The sequence below is a fragment of the Biomphalaria glabrata genome, chromosome 11, assembly GCF_947242115.1.
Source record: "Biomphalaria glabrata chromosome 11, xgBioGlab47.1, whole genome shotgun sequence".
In the NCBI taxonomy this organism is placed as follows: domain Eukaryota; kingdom Metazoa; phylum Mollusca; class Gastropoda; family Planorbidae; genus Biomphalaria; species Biomphalaria glabrata.
In genome coordinates, this window is record NC_074721.1 from 39,376,731 (window position 1) to 39,391,822 (window position 15,092).

A 15,092-nucleotide genomic window follows, 5' to 3' on the forward strand; every position below is an offset into this window, starting at 1 on the left:
TGTCTGACCTCCTGACCAGTAAACTTTATAATTGTTTGAATCCTCTTTGGTTGACCTCCTGACCAGTATACTTTATGATTGTTTGGATCCTCTTTGTCTGACCTCCTGACCAGTAGGCCCCTATACTTTATAATTGTTTGGACCCTCTTTGTCTGACCTCCTGACCAGTAAACTTTATAATTGTTTGAATCCTCTTTGGTTGACCTCCTGACCAGTATACTTTATAATTGTTTGAATCCTCTTTGTCAGACCTCCTGGCCAGTAAACTTTATAATTGTTTGGATCCTCTTTGTCTGACCTCCTGACCAGTATACTTTATGATTGTTTGGATCCTCTTTGTCTGACCTCCTGACCAGTAGGCCCCTATACTTTATGATTGTTTGGACCCTCTTTGTCTGACCTCCTGACCAGTAAACTTTATAATTGTTTGAATCCTCTTTGGTTGACCTCCTGACCAGTATACTTTATAATTGTTTGAATCCTCTTTGTCTGACCTCCTGACCAGTATACTTTATGATTGTTTGGATCCTCTTTGTCTGACCTCCTGACCAGTATACTTTATAATTGTTTGGACCCTCTTTGTTTGACCTCCTGACCAGTAAACTTTATAATTGTTTGGACCCTCTTTGTCTGACCTCCTGACCAGTATACTTTATAATTGTTTGGACCCTCATTGTCTGACCTACTGACCAGTAGGCCCCTATACTTTATAATTGTTTGGATCCTCTTTGTCTGACCTCCTGACCAGTATACTTTATAATTGTTTGAATCCTCTTTGTTTGACCTCCTGACCAGTATACTTTATAATTGTTTGAATCCTCTTTGTTTGACTTCCTGGCCAGTAAACTTTATAATTGTTTGGATTCTCTTTGTCTGACCTCCTGACTAGTATACTTTATAATTGTTTGGATCCTCTTTGTCTGACCTCCTGACCAGTAAACTATATAATTGTTTGGACCCTCTTTGTCTGACCTCCTGACCAGTAAACTTTATAATTGTTTGGACCCTCTTTGTCTAACCTCCTGACCAGTAAACTTTATAATTGTTTGGACCCTCTTTGTCTGACCTCCTGACCAGTAAACTTTATAATTGTTTGGATCCTCTTTGTCTGACCTCCTGACCAGTATACTTTATAATTGTTTGGATCCTCTTTGTCTGACCTCCTGACCAGTAAACTTTATAATTGTTTGGATCCTCTTTGTCTGACCTCCTGACCAGTATACTTTATAATTGGGCAAAGCTTTTCTTTACTTTTACTGTGTAGTTTGCGGTATTCAAAAGCCGCTGCAGAAAATATTCCCTTATTTACATCTTTCGATTCTTCGAAAAAAAAAAACTATTGCTTGAAGACAAATTCATCAAGTTCTAATATTATACAAAGACTCTCAAACTTTCTTTATACCCTGAATCTTGTTCTTAAAATGCTTAATACTCGATTCGTACGAATACTTCATTCTTACGAAAGTCCTTAAGCATAACGATTTTTTAAAAATCCAGTCAATAAAATTGTTAATCGATACCAGTGTAGCTTTTCTGTTTGAACCATATAACTTTCTTTTTTTTTTTTCTCTGCCGGAAATGAGACTTAATATTAATCTCCCGATGCTAGAGAGTAAGATTGCGACTTTGTTTGGAGAGCATGCGTCCAGCCCTCGGGGCAAGCATCCCGTCATGCCATGGTGACGGTTGCTGGATGCCAGATCAGGTAATCAAAGTCGACAATCGATTAAGCACTTCATTTACTCAGTACATCGATAATGTCTATCTCTGTTGCAATAAACAAACTTGTGTAAAACCTAAACAGATGAGTACAATAATGCTTGTAGCTAGGGCGAAGTTTGAGTTGGTGATAATTCAGGCTAAATATGGGACTAGAATATGTGCATAAGTTCAAATGAACATACATTCGAATTTGAAAAACAAACAAAAAACAAGAGAAACATTTTTATAAAAATACTTTTAAAAAATCAAAGCTAATATTAAGTGTAATTGTATCAATAGTTGTAGTAGTAGAAATAATAATAATATTATGATACCTTCAAGGCCCTTAACATTACTAGGAACATCCTGCTGCCTGTCAGAGGGCGGTACTGCTACAGACCTGCCACATCACCGGAAAATTCCTCAGTGGAAACTGTTAAATGGGCTACGATGAATTTTGTTTCTCTTTAACGAAACTCGACCCTGGCAGCGCCAGAGAATGACTACTCGTTCATTTCTAACATAATAATAATAACAATCTTTTGCATGTTATATAGAACTAGTCATAATAAAACTGTGTTATTAGAAATATTTTTACTAATTGTTTTTTAACTTTCTCAATGCGCTATGACTCTATCACTTGTCTGGATCAGTTGTGAAAGAGAAAAAAAAAAAGGGGGGGGGTATCTTCTGAATGCTTACATGATCGTTTTTTTATTCATAAATTAAAGTCCTCAAGGGGACTTACTTATACCACCACATTTGTCAAGTACGATTTCTTTCCCTTGTTCAAGATACCAAACAAAATAATTAATTACTGAACAGTTAATTAGTTAATTTGTTGGTTTTGTTTAGTGATTCTTGTGTTGTCAGGTGCAAGAAATAATTGTGCAAAATTTCAGCTTAATCCAAGAATGATTGTGGGAGAAATGACGTGTACAAACTTTTTACCAGACAGACGGAGTGAGTTAATATAAGCTTTAAAAAAAGTGTCTATTAACGTTAAAACTAAGGGAAAAAAAAGAAACAGAATATTCGTTGTTGATGTTGTTTTTAATTATACGATGTCATGACGCTAAATTGAAAAAAAAAAATTACAACTAGATAAATGTTGAAACGGTGGATGGGTCGTTCCAGCCACTGAAAGACATTTCTGTTGGCTTGTGAAAGCATCCGGTCTTGAGACAATCTGAAGATTAGAAAACGACACGGTCTGTGAACCTTAAAGGAAAGTGAAGACAGAGGCGTCGACAGTGGGCCCTGCACGCAACGCCTGCAAGACTTGATTACCAAAACTGACATTTAGGTTTTTGTGATCGTTTCATATCTTTTAAGATAAGATAAGATAAGATACGATAATTTTATTGATCCAATCAAATGGAAATTCAGTTTAACTACAATTGACAACATCAATATCCCCTGTAATAAACATGATTAATCCTTTCCTCTTTGAGTTGGCGTCCCTTAGATTCGTTACACTATCAACACGTGTTTAGGATAGTGGTAGTGACAAATTCATCAACACTACATAACATAAAGGCCGGATTTACCACTGTGCAAGAATGTGAAGCCTCCCAGCGCCTCGTTTTAATGAGGGCCTCAGCATTTTAAAATTATATAACGAATTTTTTACCAGAACATGCAGTGCTGGATTTACCTATAAGCCCAAAAATATGTTTGAGAAAAAAGCAAAGGAATAAATTACCTTATGATTATGTTGGTTAATAAAAAAAAAATTACTGTTTCTTTTTGGCCAACGGCTAACGAGCATGGTGTCATATGGCCAGCACAACGACCAACCGCCATACCTTTCCCCAACTTAAATCAGGTAGCCATTAGAGTTGGGTTGACTCAGGGGTTCCCTAAAATTCATGAAATTCCAAATCTCAGTCTTCCCGAGATTCGAACCCAGGACCCAAGGTTTGGAATCCAAGCGCTTAACCACTCAGCCACCGCGACGTTCGGCGCATTGGGCGGCAAGCTGTCTCCTGAGATTATCCATGAAAGTGTGGTGCCAAGTTATACGAGGACGTCCCTGATATCTTTCCTCGTATTGGCCTCCATGCTATCGTAACTCTTGGTATGCACAATTCATTCTGTTCCGCAAACCTCATGCGACGCTCAGTCATAACCTCATTAAGTGGTCAACTCCAAGTTCGGCTTAGGATTTCCTTATTTGAGACCCGATCTCTCAACTTTGTCATCTTCCGGTCCCAAACCCGGGTGAGAAAAGCAGACGGTTTGGCGTGATGCTATATAAGGACCCAGCCCTGTAAAACCTCAATTACTACAGAAACAGCCCGAAGACTATGACTATGACTATAGTATGGAAACATTAACTCAAAATACTGGATTGGAATTTAAGTTGTTTATTGTAAATAATAGGTGTATGAAAAGAAATGAATATTATGTTGTTGTTTGTTTAACTGTTTCACTCCAATCGTTATGCAAAGCAAACGGTGTCGATTTTTTTAAAGTTTCAGGATCTTAACTGGAACAACCAATAATGCTTTTACTAGAATAGTCAGGATCTAGCGAGCGTTACTGTCTCTTTACCGATGTTTCCTGATAACTCACTGACTGTACTGTAACTGTTCCGTTTCTTTGGACCTATTCATCAAAGCAATTTTTTCTTTGCCTCGCTTGCACCGTCATGCTTGGGGATCTCTGACAAAAGATGTTACAGGGAAATAATGCGCATACAAACAAAGCGTTTCTCTCATTCAGTTAGACCAGGCTTGCGGGAAAAAAGTAACAACATTACAATAATGAATTATATATGTATTTAACAAGGTAAAACTGGTGCAGATGTATGACGAATCATCATTTATATGTCATCCATTTACGTCTTTAAGATCACATATTGTGTTTGTGCTGTTTGTCTGTCCTTCTGTCACGTTGACATCTCTAAAGCTAAAATAGCTGTTGAAAATTCAATTTCACCCTAGCCCTCATCTAGGATCCCAAATCGAATTTAAAAATCATGATTTTTTTTTTCAAAGTTTATATCAATTCAATCTGTCTTTTTGTCTGTCAAGTAAAAAGTTTGTACGCGTTATTTCTCTTACACCCTATCTCTTATCAAGCTGACATTTTGCACAATTATTTCTTTTATCTGACAACACAAGAATCAATAAAACAAAAATTAATCAATTAGTTAATTAATTATAAAATTATTGGTAATTAATTATTTGTATTATTGTCTTAAACAATAGAAAACAAATTGTACTTGACTGAAGTGGTGGTGTAAGTTGAGGACAGACGTAGACGGCGAAAAGATGTGGCAAAATTTGTAGATCGCGGTCAGGGCCGGCCCTAACCATTGCGTGGCCCTGTGCGAAACGTTTTGCGCTGGGCCCAGTTTAGGCAAGGATACGTATAATAAGTGAAAAGTAAGATTTTATATTAGAAAAAAAAATTGTCTTTGCATTTTATTCATTCTTTACTAAGTACAAAATCGCGATCAAATAAACTTTACGAGCCTTGCTTGTAACAAAGTCATATAGTATATCATCAAACTACTGTTTCCTACATAGATCACGCTCAATAGCAAGAATTACCAAAATGTTTCAATCAATCTTGATTTGTTGATTTCTAGTAGGCTAATTGTCCATTAGGCTTGAGATGTTTCTTTCACCAGATTCCACAATTACGGGTATTGTATAATGCCGGTTGTTGTTTTTTTACGCGCGTAGGATTGGCGTTTTCCATACTGAATGACGCCCCAAAATGACAATTCTGTCTATATTTTAGGAGATTTATATGAGTTTTAAAAAGATTTTAATAATTTCAGGAGATTCCAGGAGTTCCTTGTAAATCTGGAGGCCGAGGGAAATCCGTTATAAGTTATAAATAGTTTAATTTTAATAATTTACACAGAATTAGCGCGGGGCTTATGATAGTGCGGGGCCCACTGCGGTCGCATAGGTTTCAGTGGCATTAAGCCGGCCCTGGTCGCAGCTAGGGCTACGTAGTCACTGGAAATACTTAATTCCTCATTCATCTTTGGACTCGAAGACAAGTATTATTATTAGTCTAGTCAAATTTAAATATTCATTTGTTCTAAATGATACGACTCCATTTTATTTTATTTTTTTTAATTTTTTCTTGAGTTCTACACTAATGATAGATATAAAGCAACATATTCTAGAATTGGTCTATCCAAGGTTAACAAGCATTGTAGTTTTATGTTTTAGGTCGATCTGTAAAATTTGTTTTATTAAGGACTAATGCTTTGTTGGATGTTTAAAGAATTTCATGAATGGGGATTCTATGATAAGTTCTCATTTATTATAGCTCCTGTGTATCTTTGTTTTTTTTTAGCCTGTGTAACTGGTTGAACATGAATGATTAGTAGGGGTTTTTTTTTATTAGTTTTAGTTGGCATTAGAGTTAGGGTTATTCGTTTTAGTTGGGATTAGGGTTAGGGTTATTAGTTGTTGTTTTTTTTTGTTTTGTTTTTTTTTTTTTGTTGTTGTTTTGTTTCTTTTAATAATTGTAATTTCTCTAGTTGGAAAGACATTCTCCGATTCTCATTTCCGTAATTCCTCATGTTCTCTTTGTAAAATATCTGTATCTTTTTGTTTGTTGTTTTGTATATTAAGTCTGTAGACTTGATTGTTTCCAAAAATTGTAGCTGCTGGAAATTTTCTTCTAGATCTACCTACAAGTCGATGGATAACAGATGCATACATAATTTGCACGAAACTTGCTGCCTTTGTCCAGAAGATGGTAGAGATGACTAAAAAATCAATGATTTCACCAGCAGCTAAATTAAGAAACAGTTAAAAATTCCTACGACTGCTCCTTGAGAATAGATTTTTTAAATACTTTTGTTTTTTTGTTTCATTCTTTTACAAGGAACTTTTTGTTTTGTTTTGTTTTTTTCTTTTTTGGAGATTTACAAAAGTTGATGAAAGACATAGTGAACGTTGTTTAACACGCTTGAGTGACTTTCTTGTTTGAATACATCGCATGGTATAAAACGAGGGGGTACTGGTAACTCTATGTTTGAAAATAAAATATATGGAAAATGTGTTCAATAATTTAGTTGACTACTGATTGTTATTTAAAGCTTTAGAATTATTTTTGTTCTTATTCCTGTTGCCTTTGTTCGATATTAGTCTTAAATTTTTTTTTATTAGATTTCCACACACAAAACAATATTTTAATGAGACGCCACACGCCTCTACCTTCTTCTACCCTGGGGAATTCGACTTCTACATTGATAGCCTCTACTGACGCCCCAAATATTGGGCAAGTTACACCAAAATGTAGCCTACAACTCCGTTCCCACAAGGGTTCCAACTCCCTAAGTGCCTTGTGCACCTCTCTTTATCTAGTTCTGCTGCTACTTCATACATCCCTGTACATAAACTGCTGCTTTATACATCTCTGTGGATAAACTGCTGCTGCTTCATACATCCCTGTACATAAACTGCTGCTTCATACATTCCTGTACATAAACTGCTACTTCATACATCCCTGTACATAAACTGGTGCTGCTTTATACATCCCTGTACATAAACTGCTACTTCATACATCCCTGTACATAAACTGGTGCTGCTTTATACATCCCTGTACATAAACTTCTGCTTCATACATCCCTGTACATAAACTGCTACTTCATACATCCCTGTACATAAACTGCTACTTCATACATCCCTGTACATAAACTGCTTCTTCATACATGTCTGTACATAAACTGCTACTTCATACATCCCTGTACATAAACTGCTACTTCATACACTCCAATTCAAACATCACTGCTTATCACTGCTACGTCTTACGCCATTTTACAGACACACACACACACACACACTGCTTCCTCATAAACTGCTGACCGTACACTTACTAGAAATCTACAATTTTAAATGCATGCGTCATTCCTAACATGTAGAGCACAACATCTTCAAGTAGCGCTCGAAACTTTCAGAAATTGCAAGTAATGAAAGTGCTTTGATGTGAAGACATTGCAGTAACAGCGTCGTAAGTCTTCCAAGATACTCTCAACAAGAGGCTCCATTAGGAATAAGCGGAACCAGGGCGCTGTTACTAGTATTCGGAAACTGACGACTACGACATGCGTGATATAGAGAATGTCTGTGGGCACTTATTAAAGAATTTGAAAACTTTCTCAGCTGTTTCGGAGACTTAGAGGCAATCACCGAAAACAAACCCTGCGAAATTAGATCTTGTAGAAGGAGTTCAAAAGAGCCGTTATCAATGTTTCACTATATCTTATCTAGTCATATACATTAATATAATTACAGACGATCCTTCAAAGAAGATGCTTGCTAGTCCCACGCGTGTCCAAACGTCAAATCTAGTCGAGCATGCTAATTAGAGACGTAACTCCTACTACGTCATTTCCTGGCTGATTCAGGCAACCCTTTTATTATTATTATTATTATTATAGCTTTTATGCTTATAGCATGCTCAGAGCGCTTTGGTCCAATCTCATTTGTGGACCAGTGGGGGGGGGGGGAGGGGGTATCTAGGAGTTGGTTTTCCGTGCTGCCTTTAGGCGCTCAGTAAACACAACTCTGCCCGAGTCGGGTGTCGAACCTTGAGCCCCCTTCTAGGTAGCCAAGACAAGACAAGCCTCTCGACCACGCTTCCCACCCTTTCCATGCAGAAGCAGAATGTATTATTGAGACTAACAAATTCCTAAGGTCGGCCTCTGGGATGAAGCGCGATGCCTCTTTATGTGCGGCCTATATAAATGCTTCTCTATTCGCCACCCTAAAACGCGGGTTCTGTCCTCAACAAACTTGTAGCGGCAGTTGGCAGCTGTCTTAGAGATATGTTGATGGAATGTTGTCAGGTCCATTGCTAAGTTTAGACTTTGAGAGAGTTAAACAACATGGCGGTTTAAGAATACTAGATGGGCTTCAGTGCACACGCAATACAATGAATTATAGATTGCATTACGAATACAACAGTGCAGCAACGGTAAAGGTCAAGGAACTTCGTCACGTGGTACTGACCCATATGCTAATCAGTCGAAATCGAAAACATTATTTTCTCCATGATTCTATTCTACGGTAAATATGACAGAGCCATATTGTTTCTTAAAAATACTTCACAACTTATGATTTATTAAAAAAATAAACACAACCATACGAATAATTAGTCGATTTTAAAGTTAATGTCCTTGACATTGTCTATTTTGTCTATTTACTTCGAAATCTTCCTCTTTTCATTTTCTTGAGTTTTTCATAAGGTTCTAATACATCGCCACCTCATTTGTTCATATCACTTTCTATTCTTTTTCTCTCTTACTTATTTCTATTGCTCAAAGAACGTAAACGGGTTCTTAGTAATCAAAACTTTAAACAAGAAAGATTTATTAAATCGTTTACCAAAAAAAAAAAACAACAACAAAGCTTATATAAAGGAGAAGAACTCCACCCTTAAAAACTATACGAATACATAATTTAAAAAAAAAATTCATTATTAAATATCAAACAAAATAATTAATTACCAATAATTAGTTGACTAATTGAGGATTTTAAAAAATTGATTCATGTTTTGTTTGGTACAATAAATAATTGCTTAATGTATTCAGTTGATCGGAGAATGCGTGAAGGAAAAAATAGCGTTACCAATTAATTAAGGGGACTTAGCCCAACAAATTTAGCCATACCTGTGAATACTGAAGGATTAGTTTCCCTTGTTTGTATTATAATAAGTATAAATTACCAGTACCGTAATTAATTGTCTAATTGGTTACTTTTTTAAAGGCCTATTTATTCATGTCTTGTCTATGCCAATGAATGATTGTGCGAAGTTTCAACTTGATCCGACAATGGTGTGGGAGAAATAATGTGTAGGCCTACCAGTCGAGTCAGTAGCTTGAAACGATGTTATCCCTTCAGGAGCCTAGCAATAACTGTCCTTAAAGTCTACAAGAATAATCTCTAACCCAAATGCCTATGTCGTCACTAGAAAATGTCGCGTTCAAAGTCAGTCTACTACAGTGCGGTCCTTAACTAAACGAAATGCCTAACAATTCCCATCGTTTTCTCTGTCTGCCTTTTCTTCTTTTTCCTGGTACTGTTCTCTGAAGTAAGGTCATTTCACGCGAGCACGTTGCCCTGCCTCATCGTGGCGCTCGCGTGGAAACGACCATTAGAGGAAGTGGCTAGGCTAAATGGACAGCAACACAAGACTCCCGTGGGGATGCCCACGGGTAGACGAGAGTCAACTCATTGCACGGGCGGAGTTGTAAAAAAGTCCCCACGAACACGTCCTACATCCAAGCGCTGTTCCTCAAAGGGACCGTTACATAAATGGCGGGTCCCGCACAGCTAGCTTGGTACAACGAAGGAAAATGGCGGAAGCTCCCGGTACCCTCGGCCTTCGGCCATGTTCAGCCAAGCATGCGTCGGGGGCCAAAGGCATTGGAAACAGCAATGTTTTACATAGGCATTGACTCGGGTCTCTCTCAAACAGAACTGTGTTCTCACAGGTTTTTTTTTTTTTTTTTACTGTTTGGCGTCCAAACAGGTTTTTTTTTCAAACTTAGGGCTCGAAGAGCCTTCGGCTCAGCCCTTGGACATCAACAAGGTCATTTCAAGCCCAGGGGAACTTGTGATATGGCCGTAAAGTTTTTGTCTTGCTTTAATTTTGTTTTTTTTTACACTAGGCAGCAAGTCATCGTGGGGCTAAATTGCCACTTCAACTCTCGTCTCCTATTTACGCATGTTATATTCACATAGAAACTGGAACAGACACAAAATAGAGCAGTGAGATTCATAACAAACGAATATTCACATTTGACTAGAGTAACACCTTTAGTAAAATCACTAAATTTAGAAAGCCTTCAGCACAGAAGACTCAAAAGTAAAGTAGCAATTATACATAAAACACTGAACCATAATCTTCAAATACAAAAACAAAATTTAATAAAATACTCTGAAAGACACAAAGATAAAGGCACATTCCTCGTCCCATATGCTAGGACAAATTTGTACAAATACTCCTTCTTCCCTAGTGCTATTAGAGCATGGAATAGGTTGCCTGAGCTAGCCAGGAAAACCAGTGACTTGGCAGAATCTAAGTCATTGGTTAACATGCATGACTAAATGCATGACGCGTAGGACGTAATCATCTTCTTTTTTTTTTTTTTGGAGTAACGTCTGTATTATATAAGATAAACGTTGTTGAAATTAATGTTTAAATTTGTTTTTACTAGCTTTAGTTTACCTAACTCGTTACAGTAAGCATACACAGTCAGGGCCGGTCCTAGCAATTGCGGGGCCCTATGCGAAGCGGATGTCGCGGGGTCCTTTGTGAGTAGGGATAAGGATAATAAGTGAAAATAAAGATTTTGTAAAAATAAATTCGTCTTTGCATTTTATTTATTTTTAACTAAGTACGGTCAAATTAACTTTACGAGCCTTGCGTGTAGCGAAGTCATACAGTATATAATCAAAATTCTGTTTCCTACATAGATCACGTCCAAGTATTGCTAAATTGTTCAATCTATCTTCGTGAATTGTTGACCTCAAGTTATTGAATGACACCCGAATATGGCAATTTTGTCTATTTTTACAGGAGATTTCCATGAGCCCTTGGAAAATCAGGAGGCCGCGGGAACCCTGTAATATAATGGTTTAATTTAACAAAATACACCTAGAATTAGCGCGGGGCCTATGAAAGTGCGGGGCCCGCTGCCTAAGACCGGCCCTGTACACAGTATATAAACATGTAAGCAACATTACTGAGGAAACAAATGTCGTAATGTATTCATTGAGAGGTCTTGTAACAAATCAATAACTGCATTCTAACAAAGAAGAAAACAAAACCACCCAAGTTCTCCCGTCACGCTCCAATGGTTAAAGGAGTATTTATTTTTGTCACAATAGAACAACAGGAAGTCATGACTCATATGGAAAAGAAAAACTATACAAACAAAAGGATTCTAATGAAAAGTTGGAATTTACATTTGAGCCCCGCGACCTTGTCTAATCACTAAGGTTTTCTAGGTTGAAAAAAACAAGACGAAACTTGCCTTTAATTCTCTAGAGTTATGAAAAGGGTGTATACATATAAAATATCAAGGGCGTAGCCAGGATTTTTTCTTCCCCCCCCCCAGCACGCCCCCCCCCCGCGAAAAAATATGTATGTATGTATGTGTGTGTGTGTGTACATAATTAACCTTCATTACATTCTGACCCTTCATTCTTTCGGAAGACGTTTATTGTGCCCTAGCCCTAGAATAGGTTCTTCCTGGAGTTAGTGGAAAAAATTGTAGACTCCCCGCTCTTGTCAGCAAGGGGGTATGGGGGAGCGCTGGGAGCTCCCTCAGCGCGGCCCCGCCGCCAAACAATATTTCCGGTATTGAAAGCCAACAAAATGCATATTCTGTGGTATCTAGAGTGCATTATCCTGCTATTAAAATGTTTTATTTTATTTTTATTTGAACCCCCACCTGGCTACGCCCATGATATATACATGTATAAATATATATTTATTTAATTTAGGACTACATGGAGCCGAACCCGGTTTGTTTGACCCCTGATCTACCATAAAATAATGTCTTGTAACTTGAAACTTTGTGCAAAGCAATATTAATTTTTCGCATTAATTATTAAACTGTGCAGTTGCGTACTACATTAAAAGGGGTGACTTTAAGACTAATATTAAGATTGCTCTATTGATCCTTATGGAAATGTGTTGTGATTACAAGGACTCTTTTCTCATATAAAGACAACACAACCGAATAATACACATAAATAGAACAGACAACATAAAGAGTTCATTCAGAGATTACACAGGCATCTTGGTCCTTTTCATGTTTCCTGATCAACGGCTGGCGTTGATATAGTCTGACCGAGTAAGGTACCGCTCTGATCTTGTCTTGATTGACAGTAGTCGCCCACTTCGCGACGACTTGACGTAGTTATGATGTAGCGGGTGGCTGTTGTCTTCCAAGATTTTTCCGATTTTTCTTAGACATTTCTGTTCATAAAGCTCATTCTAATATGGTAATGTTGTGTGTGTGGTCTTTGATGCCCTCTTTGTAATGTTTTCTTATGAACGATACACAATTTTGTTTGATTCTGAAAATAGAGAACAGCTTCAGAATGGGAGGGAACTCTTGACTTTGTAGCTATATCAAAAGAAGGAGTTCTCTCCCAGCTCCTGTAACTGGGGAAAGAAGGGATGAACTGCTGTAGTCTCAACTTATAAATTAGAAAGTTGTTATAGTTTTAGTAAGGCACATGAAGGGCAGTATTCAACGTCCTTAAGTCCTTATCATACTGTTCACACGGCATAGGTGGATCTAGACTTATACACTGGGTAAGGAGGGTTCAGGTACGATTACGATAGGACTATCTATATGGAGCTTTATTACAATCCTTTGCAATTGTCCAAAGAGTTGAGTTGAAGACTGTTGTGACTCTAGGCCCATGAAATCTTCATCACAAATTTAATTTTTAAAATCAACTATGTTTTTTTTCATCAAAATACACCATTTATTCAACAATTCACTATGTGTCTGGTTAAACGCCGAAGGCTATTTGTAAGGGAGATGAATATTTACCATATTTGTAACACATTTATGTTTTAGATTTTTTGCAAAAAAATTTTTTACAAAAGTATCGTAGAGTTTAGTAAGTTCTATCATACTAACTACTACATTTACCAAGAAAAGCTATGTTTAAATTTGTTTTATAGAGACAAAATCTATTTAATAAGCTTATAAGTAGAAGATAATCTAAAGCAAAATAAAATTTAATAAGTAGTTTTTCGTATTAGCGGTAGGTCTGCACACTGTATAATAATTAAACATACAACATTTAACCAAATGATTTTTTTTGATTTTTTTTTTACGAAATGTCTTTTTTTTCCCCCTTGAGGCTTAGAAAAAGAGATTGACACTTTACAAAACAACTAGATCAATTAGATAATCATTATTTGACATCAGTTAGGCCAGGTACACATCATTATTTGACATCAGTTAGGCCAGGTTCACATCTAACTTCACCTTCACTTTCTCCTATCTCTTGGTCTGCTGAAACGTTGGGGCACCACACAAGATCTGCCAACCTTCTTTCTCCATTCTTCTCTGTCATTTGCCTTTCATAGAATTTCATTCTGATATTCTTTATGAAAATATTGAGACCTGCCTTTTTACCTGCCTGGGTGGACCACTTCGGGGGGCCGATTTTGAGTTTATGTTTCCACACAAACTGTCTTTGTAACCTAGTTTATTGTGAGTTAGAATTGCTTAAATTCCAGTTTATTTAATTTAATCTCAAGTTGAATTTGTTTATATTGTAATAAAAAGTAAAATTTAGTTTTGTTCACAAAAAAGTTACTCAAGTTATTTCAAATGTTATAAGTTAAAATATAAAACACCTACAGCGGTCTAGTTGTGTACCAGCAGTTTGGTGCTACAAGTCAACGGCCGTCAACAGCAGTGCCCTAACGGTCCAACAGACGAAGTGACAGGTGAAGGTGAAAGTAAATAAGTTCTTTTAAAAAGATAAGAATCGATCCTTAAATGTAATCGATTCCACGACTACTTTTCAGAACAAAAGACAATGCCAACTCATATACAGTAATCAGACGAGCTCAGAACTTATTTCATCAACTTCTGGCGGTACCAGATCGTAAAAAAGAACAACCTGGACCTAATGATGTTTTAAATTATGTAAACTTAGATCAAGAAGGGAGAGGTGGCACAGTTCTCCTGCCATCTTAATAAATAACGAGCTCCTTAGAACCATGCCATCGCTGGCGACTTTCAACAAGTTCTGCCCAAGCGATTTCCATCTGACTTGGATCGATTCACTTTTGTTTCTGAGGAAATGTTTTTCTGCATTTGTACCCACGTTAGAGCTCTTTTGTTTACTTTATTGTCATCTGTTTCTAGTAGTGTTTTGAATTTTTTAAAATAAACTTTGCATATCTTTAAGTCAGCATTTCTCAAACTTTTACCTGTGACGACCCCACAAGACTAAGCAAAAAAATCCTCTCATGTCATGCTGTCGAATGTCAAAATGCAGCGCCCCTAAGAAGGTCAAGCCCCCCGGGGCCCCCAAATCCCTAGTTACGCCACAGGATCAGTCCCTTAACTTTCATATTAGGGGTGCCTTGAAAACCCCTTCTCTTTTTGCGGTCAACAGCAGTCTTTAGCAGAATATCAAGAGAGAGGCATGTCCATTCTTTACCGCCATCCTGACAGATTTTCTTTGGAGACCCTTTCTTCGTGCTTAGACCTCTTTAAATTTGTAATATAATTCGCAATATGACCAAATCAGCTCAGCTTTCGTCTCTTTACAGTACTGGGTCCTGTAGAGATGTCTAATTTGGGTCTGTAATTTGTACTGATCAGAAGATAGGTTACGTGTTGATGTACGCATAGTAGGCCTATT